The 16286-nt window shown below is 35.4% G+C and overlaps 1 long non-coding RNA gene across 1 annotated transcript in view; it reads right to left on the reverse strand.

Annotated features, from left to right (window-relative positions):
* The window catches only part of LOC140700248 (uncharacterized), a 67160-nt gene that overhangs the window by 35576 nt on the left and 15298 nt on the right, over nucleotides 1-16286 (reverse strand). Inside the window, exon 2 of the long non-coding RNA XR_012078614.1 lies at nucleotides 7919-7992. This is a non-coding gene — a long non-coding RNA (uncharacterized lncRNA). The remainder of the gene's footprint in view (nucleotides 1-7918; nucleotides 7993-16286) is intronic.

The raw sequence follows: 16286 nt of genomic DNA on the forward strand, positions 1-16286 counted from the left end.
AGTCTTTTAGTGAGCCTGTGCCACGGGACTGTGAACTTGACGAATGCTTCTCAGTCCCTAACCCTGCCCCCTCGGATGGGGCGGGATGGCTAGAAGTGGCTGGAGCTGGACATTTCCCTTCTCCACATGAACGCCAGAGGTGGCTAGAATTAGATACATCCTTTCCTCCAGGTCAGTTATTGAAAACAAACAATCCACTGGGTTAGTGTTTAGTAAAATCCCCCCACCCTTGGCTGGAATCATGATGGGATTTTTGTCTGATATTCACTATGAGAACCAGGTCCAGTTCTTGGAGGCAAAATGCAGAATTGTGGGGGCTAGTCTATGATCAGTTCCCTCTGGAGTTTTTAACTCTCAGACTTGTCCACACTGAGCCTCCAGCTATCTGTCAGTTACATGTTAGGTTCTCCCACCCAGCACTCGTTCCCTCAGACACTTCTGCTCATGGGTTGGTGTGCCAGTACGTTGCGACTCTCTGTATCCTCCTTTCTCTCCAATTCTGGGGGCAGTGATTTCAGTTCTCTGTCAGACCTAAAGAGTTATGTTGTTTTAATATATAAAAATATATAATTATTATTTCAATATACTGATTTGGTAATATTTATATTTCGATAGCCTGACTATATATATATCTGCACTGTATTATATAATACAGTATATACATTTTGTTACCACTGTGTACACTTCATCATGTATTTTATGCATGTATGTACTTCTAATTATACACATACACACATACTTCTTTTGTTTTGTTTTGTTTTGTAAATGCAAGGGTCTATTCCTGAGGCCAGATTTCTGTATCTTCAGAAAGACTGTGTGGAAAGTGCATATGAATAGAAAAATCGCTAACAGAGGAGATAACAGCAGCATTTAAAGCTGGCATCTCCCCTCAGTGTGAGGCACACTTAGTCTATACACGCATACTTCTAAGTAAAGTTTTATGTAATTCTAATGAATATAAAAAATCTAACTCTCATATTTTAATCTAACAATATTCTATCTAATCTGTTAATCATGTTAGTCATACCACAACACACAAATCTCATGGCATCCATAAAAGTCTCAGTTACTCACCTCGTAACTGATAGCCCTTTGCCTTTGATAGCTTCAAATTTTAGAATTCTTCATGGAATACAGATTTCTTAGAAAATCAGAGAGAAAATGGAAACAAAAAGGAGGGAATACATTTTTGGTGTTTTGCAAGCCCCAGGCAATATTAGTTAAGATATTATATATTGCATTCACTCTGTTGACTAATTTTTGCTTAGTGTTTTTAAAAGGTCCGTATTATTTAATAATAGATAACTTTGACTTAAGCCCTTCTATGACTCTGTTTCTACATTGTTATTTCTATATATTCTTCATATTATTTCTTCATATATAAAGAGATATACTCAATTAGAATTTATTTTATACATGACAGTCATTGCTTCAAAATATGGTATAATTAAGAAACATTTTCTCCTTTTTCTTTTATTTAATAGGATCATTTTCCAGTCCCAATCAGCAACTTCTCAGCCCTTCACTTGCCATTTGATACCTGTGATGGGGTATAGCAGAAGTTCATGTGTTTCTGTTTTTAAAAGTCTACCCCAAAATAAATGTACATTCCTAAATAATGATAAGAAATGAGAAACTTGTGTCTCTCATCTCAACAAGTTTGCCATATCATTTATTTCTCCCTCTCATGATAAAGTGGTCATCTTATGCCTTGATACATTTTTCTCTTTGAAGGTAAACTGTCTCTTTATGAATTATTCTTTCAGTAGAATATATGTATATACACTTAATTATTCCTGTTTCTCAGACTTTGATCATAATTAATGAAAGAGGAAAAACTTAAGAGTATCCATCTAAAAATAGTGTTGTATTGCAAGTGAATTTCCTAAAATAGAATATTCTCCCCTTAGACACACTACCTTCTTCCTTTTCTGCTCTGGATTACCTTGGGAAATGCACGGCTGATTTCCTTTATCACTGGAGTTTCTGTTCTTTTCTGTAATTTTATTGTGTGACAGGTAAGACTGGAAAGATGGAAAATACCAGCCTGAAGAATGGCTGGACATCTTAGAAAGACAAAAGCATTATATGAACTTTAAATGACACAAAGATCAGCTGGGGGTAAAGAAAAACACAGATTAGAAAATTGGACATAACATTTATTTTGAGGTGTGGTAACTGTTCACTATCAGTATTACTTGAAGGTTATACATAGTGCTAGAATGGAAAACAAACCACAATCTGTAAACTAACATGGAAGAAACTGCAAAGCTCAAGTCAATCACCATCAAATTAAATGTATTTTTATCTTTTCTATTTTGTGTGCCTTCAGTTCAAACAGCTCAGGATTACCTTAGGGGCTCAGAGAAAGAACTCTGTTGTGAGGCACAGACCACATCACATATCGTAAAAATAAGTTATCTACCCAAGATATTTTTTCTAAATGTTATGATTTTGTTTTTGTGTAATTCTTGTCTCCTATTCTTAGTAATTGGCAAACAAAAACTAACCCTCAAAATACATCCATGAAGTAAATAAGCTACACTTACCGAGGTAGTATTTGCTTTTAATTAAACAGATTCATCCTTTAATTCCTTCCAGTTCAACAGAGAACGGCAAGCTATTGAAAAATCTGATGTTAAGTGTAGCTGATCCAGATCTGAATAAATTCAACACAATTCACTTGGAGCACAGTTTGGACAAAGGTTACTTGTCTCATGATTGAAACATAAGCAGTATGAGTTAACAGCTCTCTACTCTTAATCCCTGAATATTGTTCTGGTTTGTAAAGCCTGGAGAGGAAAGAAAGATTTATGGGGAGATAATCTATATTTTTCAAAAGATATCTGGTATCACATTAATATTTAAGATTTTTTTCCCAAATGACTCATTATGCTTTCAACGAAATTGTATTAGCTGTCTGATATATACAAAATATACTGCAGATTCTGAGGATAACAAATAAACAAATCTTGGTCCATAGTCTCAAGGAATTAAAAGACTAGTAGTAGAGAATGAGTAATCTCACAATGTAATCTTGTAATTACTGGAAAATTATGAATACAAGATAGAAGGGCAAAGAGTTACGAAGTTGACCTGGCTATTAGCTGGGGTTGGTGGAAAAAAGATGTCACAGGGATCATTACAGAGCCTGGGATGCAGCGTATCATTATGAAGTACAACTTTTTTGGTTTTGGATCATTTATGCATTTAAGGGTAAAAAAGATTTACGATAATTTCTTTGTCACTCCTTTTTATTTGATTTCATGTGTTCTGTTCCTAATGCCTTTTGGGATACACAAATTATGTGAGTGGTTACACAAAACACAAAAACTGTGCATAAGAATCACTCCCCATCCTTTCTTTCCCACAGTGAAACTATTCAGTACGTGACAATGCTAGTATTTGGAAAGCCAGATAAAACATCCCCCAAAAGAGAAAAGGTTATCACCAGTTGATGGGCTACAATTTGCTTTCTTGTTCATTGATACAGAAAGTTCAGAATAAACATTACAAAGTGTCTTTATTTCAGTGTGTAAACTCTTCCTTCCCCAGTGCATGTAGCAGAGGCGGGGGTGCACTCACCAATAATGTTTGATAATAAGGCAACAGACATCTGAACATTTTAAAGATAGATTCTAATCATGCTCACTATTTTTTGTTCTACCTAGGTTAGTTAAATTTCAAAGACTGTTTCTAAACTGTTTCAGTTATACATCTTATGCTCACTTTTGCTGAATAATATTTTTTTCTTCAGTGAATTAATTTCCTAGGAACTAATTGAAACAATGGAGACATTTAGGATAATATCTTTACTTCTTTGGTTGCATCTTTTTATATAAGTAAATAGCTTATGAAAAACAAGAATTTCTATTTCCAAGACCATGATAAAAACCAAGATAATTTTTAGTTAGGTAAAGTAAGTTATCAGTCTATATTGGAGTTTTTCAAACTAAGCCAACAAAGGCTTATTAATTAGTGCATGTCCCTACATTGTGTAGAATTTTCCTTTTGAAGATTACGAGGGTCTTTAATCTAATCCGAGTCCCTAAACTAAAAGGAAATTGTTTTCCATGAGATAATTTATGTATTCAGCGTGGTTACCTGTAATTTACAGATTAGGAAAATGGAGAGCCTCGTTGACACAGATTCTGGCACAGGCAGACCGTGGGTTGGGAGTGAGGATGGGGTGGGACTGCGATAATGAAGGAGTGATACCACTGATTCAAGAAGGGGAGAGGCACTTATTGTGCCATATATTTCGCATTTGTGTGCTAAAGTGATGTACAGCTTAAATTCTGTAATACGTTGGATTATGATGATTTCAGCAAGCCACGTGAGCCTTCTTTTCCAGTAGGCACATTTGGTATCTAACTCTAAGATGCTCAGAGAAGTCAAAAGCAATTACTAAATGTCTTCAAATGCTTGGCTCAATTATTGTCTGTACGAAAAGAAACATGGATTCTGCCATTCAAATGATAACTAAAATTACTCAGATAATTGTCCTCTATTCATACAATTTTCATTTTCTGTTTTTTTTTCATGTGTGGGTTTATTTCACTGGTACTAGTTTAAAAATGATAACATTTAAACTGAAGGTGACTTTGAATTCTTTTTTCATACTTATGCTGCCAATTTGTCATTTACTAAGGTCAGTATACAAGGATTGTTCTTAAACTTTACTGTGCACATTAATTATCTGGGAAGTTGTTCTATATGACTGATTCTTGTGCCTCATCCATAATTACTGATTAGACCCACAAGGTCTAGATTACAAAATTATGGCATCTGTTTTGTAATAAATTTGCAGGAAATTCCAATTCAGACTATTGGGAGATTACACCAGGCTGGTTACTAAGATCACCCCATTTAGTGCTTTTACTTGAAATCTACTCATTTAGAAGTCTCATAAATCACACAAAGAAAAAAACAAAACAAAACTATTTTCAGCATGAATCATCCTGTGCCTTAGTTTAAAGATTTTAAATTTAAATCTTTGTCCTCTTATTGTGATCGCAGTAAGGCTGCCGTCACTTCCATTGTTTTCAGCTAACATCTGTGTGGAAAGCTTTTCCCACACTAGCAGCCTGTACGCCAGCCAGTCACAGAACGCAAGTCTGGAATGCTATTCTTACATAATTGCTGCGTGTGGAACGGGGTACCACTGTGCAGGATGCTAGTTCGTTAGTTACGAGTTAGAGTGGAACTTGAGCATCAAAACAAGAAACTTCATTTCCGTCAGATCAATCTGAGCCTCCACTGCTCTCCGTCTATAGAAGGCTGATTCCAATCACAGCATCAGGTGAGCACACCCACCCAGAGTGCATTCACTCACTAGCAGCAGGTCATCTTCTTTTCTCTCTCCAACGTAGCTCCATGGGACTGCCAGCTGCACAGCGAATGTAGCGCAGCCCTCTTGCATAGAAGAACTGATTTCTACTGAGTGGGAAATTGATGAAGATTGTGTGATTCTAGTCAATTTCACTCACAATGGGGAAGAAGTGCCTGTGCACAAGCTGGTGTGGCACTTCCAGAGCAGCTGCTGCCCTTCCCCTGAGCTTAGTAAAGATGCAGAAAGGAAAATGGAGCAGATAAGAAACAGGAAGGCAAATCAGCAAGTCTATCTTATTTCCTCTCTTTTCACACTAAGAATTTACTGTATTTTCCCCTTGATTAAGTTAGTGACAAATTCACATGTGGTCATAGTTTTACCTCAGGTAATGTAATTCCAAAGGGTTCGCAAAGTTCCAAGCAATTCAGTATTTATTTTCAGTACGCTACGTAAGAGGACATAGGCTTGTTTATATATTTTGGGGGGTTATTTTTTCAAAAATGTGTTTGTTTTCAGAAGGACAGATCACCAACAAACCATGAGGCTTTGTAAAGATGGTAGATAAACATTTGCTTCCATGTAAACACTTTTAGAAACTGAAAGAACTGAATGTCTAACTTGACAGTGTCTCCTCAGATTTAGAACAAGGAAAATAAAATCATAAACTACGGTTTCTGCAATTCTCTGCCCTCCATATCATCCCCAACCCACACAGTTATCCAAGCACAGAACTAACCAATTATCCAAAGTGGCAGGAAGGGAAGTGTCCCTCTAGCCCTTTTCCACTACCTGGGCACTCTCCTCTCGTCTGCATTTGCATCCTTATTCATCATTACCTGCTCTTTTCCCCTAGACTGCAAGTAGGCTCAAGTCTTTCCCATGGCAGTGCACACACACACTCAAGAGTTTCCCCTCCATTTACAGTTCCCTCCCTCCCTCTCTCTTTTAACTTTGCAACTAAATTTCTTCAGTCTGTTGGTATGATATCTTTCATCAGTTTCCGTCATTTCTTAACCCACTAACATCTTTATATTTTTACTGAAAGTACTCTGGAAAAAGCAATTCAATAGGCAAATTCTATATTTGTAAGAAAAGCAGACACTCTGTACTTTGTCACTGATGCACTGATTTTAATATTGGCGACCTTATTTTTCTCCTTAAAGTGAGGAGAATATATAATTTGCCCACTGAGTTATAACTGTGACACCATTCACCCTGCTTTCTCTCCCATTTAGACATTAGTATACCTTCATTTTCCTTGACTCCTTTTTCTATTGATTAAATTCTGGTTTTTCCTGAATTGCTCACCTTCGCTCGTTCCTCTCTGCAATCACCCACATTGCTCTCACTATCAGTGCTGTGCTATTGACTATAAATACGCAGCAGGTTACAAATTCCCCATTCGTAGAGTACCGACCTGGGTCTACTCCTTCTTCCCCATGTTCACCCCCTCTCAGGTGTGTCTCCCTCCTCATTTTTCCTTCTCACTTAGGAAGTAACAGCACCATCACAACAGCTCTCTGACCGCACTCCTTTTCTGCCCGTCCCCTTCATGCTGGAATAAGGAGGAGTCACTTGCTGTTCTTAGGAAACGTCATGCTGTTTCTTGCTTCCTAATATATTCGTTTTTTTCTTCTCTGCTTGGAAACCATTCTTTCCACACAGAAGGCCGTTATTCTTTCTTACTTAGCTAATTGTCAGTTTTCCTCAACTATTCACCTCTAGGAAGATTTCCTGAATCCTAAGCTAGATTGAATTCTGACTCATGATTAAACCAAGTAAAGTAGATAACATTATGGATTTTTTGCCCCAAGGAACCCAAAATACAAAAATATTCATATTTATCACTGAATATGTCTGTAGGAAAGAGAAATAAAAATACCATATGATATCATACAGAGAATCCAGAAAAAGAAAAAAAGAAGACACTAATGAACTCATCTACAAAAAAGAAACAGACTTGCAGACATAGTAAACAATCTTATGGTTACCGGGGGAAAGGGAGTGGGAAGAGGTAAATTTGGGCATTTGAGATTTGCAAGTGTTAACCACTATATATAAAACTAGATTAAAAAAACCCAAAAATTTCTTCTGTATAGCATAGGGGAACTATATTCAATATCTTATAATAATTTCTAATGAAAAAGAATATAAAAACAAATATATGTATGTTTGTGTGTATATGTATATATCTATATCTATGACTGGGACATTATGATGTACACTTGAAATTGACACATCGTAAGTGACCATACTTCAATTAAAAAAAAAAAGAAAACATTTTGGCAAATGCCTCCCAGGAAGAAAAGAATTATATCAGATAATCAACTATAAGATCATTTATGTAAAGTGGAAAAATAATTACCACAATTCTCATTAAAAATAATACTCTAGATAAAATTTAAAAATTTTAAAAATATGTCTGTAGGAGAGAAACAAATGTCATCATTAGCATTAAAAAATAACGTTTCTGTACTGTAAAATCTGCCTTCTTTTCTCTAGCCCATAAGTGGAATTATATTAATCTAAGATTTTACAAGATTTATCTGGAGCAAAAAAAAAACATTTATCTTCCTCATAAAATACCTTTAGGGATCTTGGTAGAGTCATGACACACTCAACTCTGTCAATCTTCTGTAGCCAGGGTTGGAGCTGTGTATCTGGAAGAAAAGATAAATCACATGAGTCTAAATGTTTATCAACAAATGGAACTGCTCAGTTGAAAATATATAACATATGGCTATTTCACTTACAACAAAAATTAGAAAATCAGAACTCACTGATTAATTGATAACAGTTAAATTAGGAAAATACTTATGAAATTTTTTTATGTTTAAATCTTTGTACATCAAAGTGATTTCAATGAAGAGCATTTGTTACCCATGAAAAGAGTTTTTTTCACTATGATCTACAATAACATTCTGATCCCATAAATGAGAAAATTTAAACTGTCTAAAGGGGACTGCTAGTAAGGGACTCGCATGTAAAAACTTGGCAGTCATCACTCCTGTTCTTAAAACAAGGAAAAAATGAACAAATTTAAAAACTTAAAACCAAGGATTCTACTTGGACCTATCAGAGGGCAAACCACCACTCCAAAATCTGTAGAGATGTGCTCATCCAGGGAGACATGGCCAAGATTTTGTTACCTGGGAGCAGAAGCTGTTTTGACAAATTATTCTAGACTGGGTGTGGATTTCAGTTTGAGAGTGAGAAACTCTTGGGGGTAAAGCCAAGGTTAAGTTTTTGTGTGTTTAACCTCCAGGGATCACACTAGGTTCTCATAATGCAGATAAGGAAAGATACCCTCTAACTATGTTAGGGGAGGGGAAGAGAATCAGTGTAAATACTGCGCAGAGCCTTCCCCATAAGAAAGGCTACTCCACATGGGAAAAGACCGCCACTGCATTACTCCAGCCAGGGGAGGGCACTGCTCCCACTCCTGCCTTCTTTAGCCTTCTTGTGTCACCAAAGATGGAAAATAGTCAATAGCGGTCAGAACATCAAGGAAACAGATTGAGAAGAGTGACACCAAAGAAAGGATGAGGGAGAAGAAAGAAGAAAGCAATTAAAAAAAAAAAGTTGGGAAAGTCACAATCTTCTGATACAGGATGTTAAAACAATGAGATTTAATCAGATTTTAGAGATTTCTTTTAGCTACAGTTTTCCACGATATCTTCATGGCTCCCATATAAGATCAAAGATTACAGCTGAAGGAGCCAGAAGACATACATTTTTCCAAAGAGGCATACTTAGAAAAGCCCAAAGTAAAGGAGAGATTAAAAACTAAGACACCAGAGGAATATGAAGCCGAGGCACCTGTAGCCACAGCAAACATTAATTAGAGCCTAAATCCTAGCTAAATTAATGTAGATTCTCATATTAAAGACCTGTTTTCTTTATTCATATTAGTCCACATCGTTGGCTTTCAACAATGACAACAAAAATTACAAAGTACTCCCAAAAGCAAGGAAAATACATTCTGAAAGGTGAAGTGATCACCAAAGCCAAACACAGCTGTGACACAGATGTTGAAATGATCAGAGAAGTCACTTAAAATAACTATGGTTAATCTGTTAAGGATGCTATTGGCAAAAGTAGATAACATGCAAGAACAGATGTGAACAGAGAAATGGAAACTGTAAGAAAGAATCATGAAAATGATGGGGGAAAAAAGAATCCACGGTTAACAGAAGTAAGTAATACCTTCTGAGAAACTATCAGTAGACTTGACATGGCAGAGAATCAGTGATATGGAAGACAGGTCAAAAGAAACCTCAGAAATTAAAACACAAAGGAAAAAGAATGAAAAATGACTATTTTAATTGTAATATAGAGTCTTGGTGTGGACTTCTTTGGGTTCATCTTCTTTGGGATTTTCTCTGCTTCCTGGACCTGGATGTCAGTGTCCTTCCCAGGTTAGGGAAATTTTCCACTATTATTTCCTCTAATAAGTTCTTTGCCCTTTAACCCTCTTTCTTTTTTTCTGAGATCCTTGTAATATGAATGTTAGTACATTAGATGTTATCTGAAAGGTTTCTTAAACTGTCTTTATTAAAAAAATTTTTTCCTCAGTTTAGCTTGAGTGATTTCTACCACTCTGTCTTCAGTTTTGTTAACCCATTTGTCTATATAATATTGTTGATGTCTTCTAGTGTATTTTTAAAAAAATATTTTCTAGCTCTTCATTGGAGTTCTCACTGTGTTCATCCATTCTTCTCCAAAATTGGTGAGTATCTTTATTATCATTATCTTGAACTCTTTATTAGGTAGATTGCTTATCTCTTTCATTTAGTTATTTTCCCTAGGTTTTGTCTTGTTCCTTCATTTGGAACATATTCCTCTGTCTCCTCACTTTGCCAGATCTCTGTGTTTATTTTTATACATTACGTAGGCTTGCTATGTCTCCTGAACTTGGAGAAGTGACTCTATGCAAGAGATGCCCTATGGGGACTAGCAGCATGCCCCCCTCTGTCACCAGAGCTAAGTGCTTCTGGAGTGTTCCCTACGTGGGCTGCCTGTGGCCCTCTGCTGTGGTGGGGTTAACTGCCGTCGGTGTGCTGGTAGACAGGGCTAGCCCTGGTCCAGCTATCTGTGAGACTTTGCTTCCTGCAGTTGCTGTGGGCCCACTGGTGGGTGGGGCTGGTCCCAGCACTAATGAGCTAAAGAGAGGATTCCAACGTGACATTTGCCAGTGTCCAAGTCACATGATACAGTGAGATCCCAAAAATGGCTGCCTCCAATGTCGTAGTCCACAGGGAGAATCCCAGCTCCCTCTTGCCTCTCTGGAAGACTCTCCAAGATCAGCAAATGGGTCTGACACAGGCACTTTTCAAACCGCTGCCTCTGTGCTGGGACTCAGAGCCTGTGAGATTTTGTGTGTACCCTCCAAGAGCAGAATTTCTATTTCGTTCAGCTCTCTCAAATGTAAGCCCTGTTGGTTTTCAAAGTCTGACTTTCTGAGGGCTCTTCTTCCTGGTGCAGAACATTCAGGCTGGGGAGCCAGAAGTGGGCCTAGTTCCCTTACTCTTTGGGGAGGACCTCAGCGGTTGTGACGTCCCACCTGTTTATGAGTCACCAGCCTGGGGTGTGCATTCCGACAAGACCACATTTCCACCCATCCTACCCATCTCATTGTGTTTTGTTTTTTTTTTAATATTTTCCATCATGGAAAATCTTTTCTGCTAGGCCATTCTCATAGACAGTTGCTCTGTATGTAGCTGTAACTTTGCTGTGCTCATAAAACAGGGTGAGCTCAGGGTCTTCTTACTCCACCTTCTTTATACCCTCTTCATAAAACTGAGCCTTTAAATAAAATAAGAATTGGAGTATATATTTCTCAAGGCTTATGATTAAATCAATAAAAGCAGGCTATGGTGTTTAATAAACGTGCTATAAGAAAATATAGAAAACATAGGCAGAACGAATACAGTGGCTATAAGTAAAAGCTGGAAACAAAATGAAAGGTTTCTCCATTTAATGGTTTCTTTACAAGTAGGTCCTCCTCTACTTTCCTGAGTACTGGTCCAATCAAACACAATTTGGACATCCATTTCTGTAACAAAATACATTACTACCAAAACAAATCCAGTTGAGTATTGGTGAGAACATCAGTTTCTCTTTTTTCATCAAGGAAAATATCACAGTAACACACTGGGCCTTATTTGTATCAAAATTCTTATTGGTGGAAATTAGTCACTTCAAGATAATTATACCACAGTATATATTCAAGTATCTTTTCTCTTAACTAAATTTCTCACATGGGAGTAAACTGAAGGTTAGAATTTTGAAAAATAATGTTGGTATTACCAACTAGTTTTGAACATGAATCTTTAGGAAAATACTTTCTATTATTGTTAATCTTTCCTCAGTAGTACTCATAATCTTCTTTAGTAGAAAATTACCTGACTTGCCCTACAAATACAAGTAAGACTATTAACCGAGAAGGAATATACCACACAGAATTACAGTAATTTTTTTCCCATTAGAATGTTTGAAGAGAATTAGGAAAACTCTGGGCTCCTCACTTCAACTATTAGAAGTATGGGAATTTAGGGATGTAATTAACATAAACCTAAACAGATTTCAGCAGCATTTCCCTTACAGAGATCTCTTTCTGTGACTAAAAACACACACATTTTACTGTGAGAGATGTCTGAGGAATAACTGCTTTGAGCTAGGAAATCATACAATAGTTATTTTGACTCTTTCTGTAAAGTGAGAATAAAATTGAAGGTTTTTGAATGTATTCATAAATTAAAAATATTTATTAAAAATGATTTTGTGTAGTGAGTTATGAGCTGGGAATGACTTATGTTTTTTAAAATTAGGTGAATAAGTATTTTGTTCATGACAGCCTATTCCACAAAAATTTAGTACATACTTAAGGTGAAGTATCCTGTTATATTGAGGTTATAAATAAAAATTAGACCATTCTTAAAAGACCTCACATTTTATTCATAAGATTTTTAATACTGTATTTTTTAGAGCAGTTTTTGGTTTACAACACAATTCAAGGAGGCACAGAAATTTCCTGTACATCCCTTGCACTCACATATGTATAGCTTCCCTCATTATCAACTACACAAACAGCTTGTACAACAAAACATCAAAAAAAAATACCCAATTAAAAATTCAGCAGAGGACCTGAATGGACATTTTTTCCATAGAAGACATACAGATGGCCAACAGGCACATGAAAAGATGCTCAGTGTCACTAATCATCAGGGAAATGCAAATCAAAACCACAATGACATATCACCTCACGTCTGTTGGAATGGCTATTATCAAAAAGACATAAATAGCAAATGTCAGTAAGGATGTGGAGAAAAGGGAACCCTCATCCACTGGTGGTGGGAATGTAAATTGGTGCAGCCACTATGGAAAACAGTATGGAACTCCTCATAAAACTAAAAATTGAACTGTCATATGACTCAGCAATTCCACTCCTGGGTATTTATCCTAAAAAAACAAAAACACTAATTTGAAGAGGTGTATGCACCCCAATGTTCATAGCAGCATTATTTACAATAGTCAAGATATGGAAGAAACCTAAGTGTCCATCAACAGATGAATGGATAAAGAAGAGGTGGTATACATACATAATAGAATATTAGTTATAAAAAAAAAGAACAAAATTTTGCCATTTACAACAACATGGATGGACTTGTAGGCTATTATGCTAAGTGAAGTAAGTCAAACACTGTCTGATATCCCTTATGTGTGGGATCTAAAAACTACAACAAACTAGTGAATGCTACCAATAAGAAGCAGACTTACAGATATAGAGAACAAACTATTAGTTACCAGTGGAGAGAGGGAAGTGGGGAGGGACAAGTTAGGGGTAGGGGATTAAAAGATACAATCTACTATAGATAAAATAAATAAGCTACAAAGATATATAGTACAATGCAAGAAACATAGTCAATATTCCATAATAACTACAAGTGGAATGTAACCTTTAAAATTGTGAATCACTATGTTGTACACCTGAAACTTATAGAATATTGTACATTAACTATATCTCAATAAAAAAATTAAAGGAGTTTAAAAAGATGAAGCATTCAAATGCTAATCAAAAGAAAACTATAGAGTACTAATATTCATTTCAAAAGAATCAGCGACAGAACAAAAAATATTATCAATGAAAAAGGAAGGCATTACATTACTATAAAGTGGTCACTTTCTTAAGAAGACATAACAATCCTTAATGTGTATGCACCTAACAACAGAGAATCAAAATATATAAAGCAAAAGCTGATATAAGTTCATGGAGAAGTAGACAAATCTACTATTGTAATTGGAGACTTCAACACCCCTCTATCATTAATTGACAAAATTAGCAGGCAGAAAAATCAGTTAAGACATAGTGACCTAAACAGCATTATCAAACATCTTGATGTAATTGACATTTATAGAACACTCTATCCAACAACAGCAGAGTGTACATTCTTCTGAACCTCACACAGAACATTCATCAATATAGACCAGAAAAGTAAAGTACAGCCAAAAAACTAACAAAAGAATGCTTATGCAGTGATATTACTAGAAAAAATTAGCTTCTAATAGAAAAACTGTAACTAGATTTAAACATATACTAACAAGAAATTTCAATTCCCCAAAACACAAAACAATTCTAAATGTGTATTCACCAAACACAGCCATTCTCAAGATACATTATAAGGAAAAGCAGATAAATCCACAACTATACTAGGGAATTTTTATGTAATTAATTCAGCAGCTGATAGAACATTGATGTAGTATCAGTGAGTGGTAGAGTATTTAGGCAATACAGTTACCAGTTACCTAATTGCATATAAAATATTGCACTTAAAATAAAATACACCTTATTTTCAAGCAAACAGAAAATGTACACATACTGACAACATGTTGAAATTTTTGGAAGAAAATTGATAGGTTTAAGCACATGCTTTAGGAAACTAAGACTGGAGAGAAAGTAAAATGAACACAAACTGGAAAAAGGAAATCAATGTAATAAATAATATAAAATACTGATTTATAAAACAAACATTCTATAAAGAAGATTACTAAGACATAAGTTAATAATTTCAAAAGGCTGATAAAATCTATCTACCCCTTGTGAGACTGATTAAGAAAAAAAGATGAAAAGTACATAAATGATCAATTTTTAGAATGTAATAGGAAACACTATTAACATATTCTGCAAGCACAAATAAGGTAACAAAAGGAAAGTTTAAAAAAGCTTTATAAAATAAATTAGGCTACATAGTAAAATGGACTGACTCTCGAGAAAATATACTTCACCAAAACAGAGAAAATAAACAATATAAAATGTTATTCTGTAAGTATTACAATGCCAGCTTTTAATTCAAAACTATTATGTAACAAGTAGCTACCTAACGTCAATGAATTAAAATAACAAATATTTTGGTTTTTACCCACAGTTGTGCAGGTCAGTTCTGGCTCTGACACACTCTTACTGGATTGTGCAGGCTTAACTTTCCACTGAACTTCTGCACATAACTCCTCATTCTAGGACCCGTGGCTACCTGAGCGATGCTTTTGATATGAAAGATGATATGAGTGCAAGTTGTCGGCCCAAACTATGCTGGCATATTTAAAGTTCCTGCTGTGTCTTGTCTGCTGAAATTCCATTGTGTGACTATACAATGATACATCTATTCATGACCATTTGGGTTGATTTCAGCTTTTTGTTATGAATAAAGTTACTCTGAACATCGTTATACATGGCTTTAGTGCATACCAGTACCTCACAGTAAAGAAGAAATTTCATTTGTCTGCTACAAAACTCCACCATATCTAGCTTACACTGTTTGCATGCATGCATGCACACATACACAACCAATACTACATATATGCCTGTATTACAGAATTGATAAAAAAAATGCAGAGGGACATGATACAATACAAAGCTTCACACATATATATGTAAAACAGGTGTGCATTTACAGGTTAGCATTTGCTCACCTCATCCCAAATTGCTTCATCCAGTTTTGTCTTACTTAACACTATGCTTTTTCACTCAAGATTCATATATAATATTTCTGTCTGGGCTGGGACATCCAATTGTTCAAATTCACATTATAGCAGTGAGCGAAGGTAGAGTCTAGTACCTGCCTACAGCTGAGAAAGATTAAATTACCATGCCTCAGATAATGAATAAAAATAGAAGAGGATTAGTCCCTCCCTTTCAAATAACAGATAAAATTTTTAGAAGTTTTAGAAGTGAAAGGTATCTTCCCAGTCCTAAAAAAAAGTGGTTGCTAAATACTGAAAAATTAATGGAATGTCAACATCTTTTTTTTTCCCATATCTTAAGAGTTGTTTATAATCTTAGAACAGAGTAAGATTGAAGAAAATCAAGATAATTATACTTCACTGTCTTTAAAAATACCTTTACTATAACACTGAAGTTACTGATTTATAGTAAAATACCTTTACTGCAGATCTGTATTTATTGACTGGAAAGCTATAATATTTTAATTTCATATACTATCAAATAATATATGATAATAGTTTTAAAGGCTATCAATCAACTCAAGTTTTATTACTCTACGATCTCTGTAATTTTAAGATGGTCATTTTTTTAAATTCCAAAAATTCTTTAATTTCTCTACTGCAATCACCGACCAAAACAATAAACAAAATTTCTATTATGTTGACTGCATTGGAACCCGTCAGAACTAAAGCTTCTTAGAGAACTCTTCATTTCCCTCACTCCAAATGCTAGAAAAGTGAGATTACACGGTGTGCCTACCATAACACTGATAGGAAGCAGCTGGTGACACTTCACTTTCTTTTAAAATAGGAAGAGCAAAATTTTTTGTGAGATGCTTGAAATTTATAATGTGTTGTTCACATGTCATGGCCTTTTGGTCTTTCTTTTTTTTAAGCAGGACAGCTGTACAGAAGAAATATTCAGAATCCTGTTTGGGTAAGCTATATACATATG

This window comes from Vicugna pacos, chromosome 12 (genome assembly GCF_048564905.1).
Source record: "Vicugna pacos chromosome 12, VicPac4, whole genome shotgun sequence".
NCBI lineage: Eukaryota > Metazoa > Chordata > Mammalia > Artiodactyla > Camelidae > Vicugna > Vicugna pacos.